Source organism: Rhinolophus sinicus, linkage group LG02 (genome assembly GCF_036562045.2).
Source record: "Rhinolophus sinicus isolate RSC01 linkage group LG02, ASM3656204v1, whole genome shotgun sequence".
In the NCBI taxonomy this organism is placed as follows: Eukaryota; Metazoa; Chordata; class Mammalia; order Chiroptera; family Rhinolophidae; genus Rhinolophus; species Rhinolophus sinicus.
This window is the reverse complement of record NC_133752.1, coordinates 172,120,704-172,124,578: the sequence shown is the minus strand read 5'-3', so window position 1 is coordinate 172,124,578 and position 3,875 is coordinate 172,120,704. Positions and strand designations below refer to the sequence as shown.

Here is a 3,875-nt window from a genome sequence, read left to right as displayed (position 1 = left end):
CCATGCTGGTATTATGAGCCTTGCGCTCCACTTGTTGGTCGGCTGCTCACAGTAGCTGTCATTGGCTGTCGGCCGCTCACGATGGCACACGTCAGCACACAACAGCACACAGCAGCTCACAGCAGTCCGTGGCAGCACACAGCGGCTCACACCGAGCTCCAGCTGTTCACAGCAGCCTAGCTCCAGAGCCATTGTTCACAGTCTTAGCTGTAGAGGACGCAGCTCACTGGCCCATGTGGGAATGGAACCGGCAGACTTCGGCATTAGGAACATGGCACTCCAACCGCCTGAGCCACCGGGCCACCCAGATATGACATTATTAATACCTAACTTCCTTAACGTAAGGTAAAAGAGTCTTAGGCAGGCCACCATTGAAAAATTTTAAATGTCCATGGTCCACGGTAATTACAGAGGTGAGGATTTAGTGTATGACCGAGTTAGTAAAAGGTCAAAAACAAAGTTAATGTTATGAATTAATACCTCTTTGAAAAGCTTCTGTTATTTACTTCTAGACAAGCAAATAAGTAGGAAGATACATCAGTATAAACCTATTTGAATTTTAATAGCTATCCTGAAAACAGCCTAAGAGTTCTTAGAACACAAACTAAATTTGAATGTATTTTGTAATAGCTTAACAGTTTATGTGTCTTATTAGGATCTTTTAATGGAATGTTTTGAAACCAGTCATAATTCACTGCAAAGATAAATCAGAAAAAGAAAACAAACTTGAATGGCATGCTATAATGGTTATCAATTGACCTGGACAAAACTGATTATCAATTAGTAATAATTAGCACATGCAACAGACTGAGAAATTAAATCTTCTGATATATACTTTTAAGTATTTTGTCAGACATGAGAAATTTTTAAATGTTTATATCAATCATATTCATCTCCCTACATATTTAGTTTTATTTAAAACAAGTTCTTTCCAAATTTCCATGTTTATCAGTGCAAAGTAAAACTAAGTAATGTCAGTAGAAATGGATTATTACAATGTTATTGTAGAAAGGCTTATTCCTCAAAATGTACTAAAAAATGTCCAAATCATAAGAATGATCAACCTCAATGGGTTCATCTGCATCAAGCTTTGTCTCTCCATGTCCTTCATGTCCTTCCATGTCCTGTGATTCATCAAGGGCCTCACTTGCAAAAGTTTCTCATGCTGTATCATCATCTTCTTGAAAATTTAGACTTTTAATAGCTTGTTTCATCTTTTTTCCCAACACTTGTGTTCTCCTCTTCCTAGCAGCTTTCTTATTTTCATATTCCTTTTGATTTTCAATGTAGAAAATGTCCTTAATTTGTTCCTCACTGATACTAGGAGTGTTTTTCAGGAGATTCAGGAAAACTCCACCTGGTGTTCTTCTTCGACTACCATTCATTATAAACAGGCCACCATTTTGTTCAACTTCAGCAGTTTCCATCAGAAGTTCAATTGCCTTTTTGTTCCCAATTATACTGACTACTCGGGCTATCAGATCTTTCTTTGGTTCCTGCAACCTGAAAGAAATTTCATCAGCCACTTTCTCCTGAGAATCATCCTCTGTGATCTCATACCGGCCTTTATAGTTCATTTCTAGTCTGTCCCCTAGTCTGTCTTTGACAGGTCGTTTCCGTTTGAGATGACCTTGCCCATTTTCATCTTCCTTTGGGCAGGTTTTCTTGCCACCATGCATATATTCATCGAGCTCTTTGTCTAATTCTTTCGTATGTTCTTCAGATTCTCTCTTAAGTTTCTTAGCAAGCAAATAATTGTAGGTCTCGGATTGTCTGCTTTTGTCAATAGTGCCTTCCATTTCCAAGATACCAAGTTCAGAGGCCACAGCATCTTGATTCTGTTCCTGCAGCACCGCACCCCATATGTTGTTAACCTTCTTCCCTCCAGCAAGAGGCAATTTCTGGCTGCTCTGGCCAAACTGAAAAGGCTCTGGTTTGGGAGGGGGGTTAAAACATTTCTGCCGCTTGCGTTTCCAAAGAGAACTATCATCATCTGAATCGGAAAAACTCTCTTCACTTGAATCCACACCTTTAACAGCCCGATAATGTGATACCGGTGCACACGCTGCTGTCGTACCCTGGAAGGACCTCGCTGCACGGTCCCCACCTAGTGCTTTCTGCAGCAGAGTGTCGGTAGGCATGACTGTCCTGTCGGAATCCGAATCGGAAAGCTGCGCATCTTCCACATCCCCGGCCTCCTGCGCCATCTTCCCGCGGTGCCGTGCGGCGCCTAGTATTCTGATTTTAACAGTGATACAGACAAAAAGAAATTAGATTTTTTTCTGACTGTAAGGGAATATATTTTCACTGTAAGTAATGAAAAATATTAAAAAGTCAAGAGTAAAAATGTATTACCATAATAACATAACTAAGTAATAACCATTTCAACAATGTAATGTATATGTGTATGTATATTATAGACATATAAACACACACATATTTAAATTATTATAACACTATATATAATCATTTCTAACTAATTGTTTTTTCTTATTGTATTTTAAAATATCTTGGGGGAAATATCAGTGATTAGTGCTACCATTAATAATAAATTGAAAGGTTCTAGAGTAATGATTCCTATTGTATTACCATTTAACTTGCCTATATGGCATATTCATATCATAAAATTAATTAGGTGGTAACTTCAGATTACACCTACTGTTTCAGATTTGGCTTCTTTAATGGAGTGAATCAATACAGCCCCTGCCATCTAGTATGCAGCTATTGACATGTCATATGTTTATTTCTACATAACAACATATAAGGATAACCAGAAACAGTTTGTTTTTACATGGTAGGGTCAACAATATACTTTTATGGTTTTGCCTCAACTGTTTATGGCAATTGACACAGCAGTCATCAGTCATCAGCAAATTGCAAAGCCAAATACAGCCTGCCAGCTATTTTCGTATAGCTCACAGGCTAAGAATTTTTTATATTTTTAAGTGGTTTTTACATATTTAAATGGTTGACAAAAATCCAAAGATGAAAAATATTTCCTGACACATGAAAAGTACATGAAATTCAAATTTCAGTGTTTATAAATAAGCATTGTTGAAACATAGCCACATCCATGTGCTATCTATGAGTTTTCTAGAGATGTTTTCACACTTCAACCAGGGTTGAGTAGTTGAAACAAAGATTGTATGGCTCACAAAGCCTAAAATATCCACTATCTAACTCTTTATAGAAAATGTCAACCTCTGATCTAGTTCACAGAGACCTTGACTGTCGTCTTGAAATACCACAGAACATCATGCCAACCCAACATGGATGACATCATGCTGAGGGGAACTGACAAGCAAGAAATAGTAAGTATTCTATTTGCCTTAGTGATGCACATATGTCGCATTGGATGGGAGGCAAGCCCCATTAAATTCAAGGGCCTCGCTACCTTAATGAAGTTTTTAGAGATTGAGTGGTCTGAGTCATGTTAGGATAGCTCCTCTTACAGAAAGAACAAGCTGTCAAACACTGCACTTTCCACCAAGAAAAAGAAGACACTTTGGGAGTATCTCTTGACTTTAGAAGGCAATAAATACATATTTGAGTTCAAATGGGCCCATATCAAAAAAAGGTCCTAGACGCGATGAAGCTGTTCTTCTACTTAGGCCTTAGGGCCTAGCAGATCCAATGATATTCAGCTTGTGCAGCAGATTGGATGCTATTCAGAGCCACTACCAAGTGGCAATAGGAGAGTTACAGCATAGTGATATAAAGTGTTGGAGTAAAGCCATGTTTTCTTCTGATGATAACATCTCTTTGAAGAAACATGCCCTAGAGTTCTACTGAGCCTTGGTAAAGTTTAAATGACTGATCCACATCCCTCAGAGACCAAGGGAACTGAGCGTCCTATCACAAATATTGTGTTGAAT

At 38.4% G+C, this 3,875-nt stretch overlaps 1 pseudogene; it reads right to left on the bottom strand.

Moving 5' to 3' along the window:
- Positions 1-1,016: 1,016 nt before the first annotated feature.
- On the bottom strand, positions 1,017-2,231 carry LOC109454247 (phosphorylated adapter RNA export protein; annotated as a pseudogene).
- Positions 2,232-3,875: the final 1,644 nt, after the last annotated feature.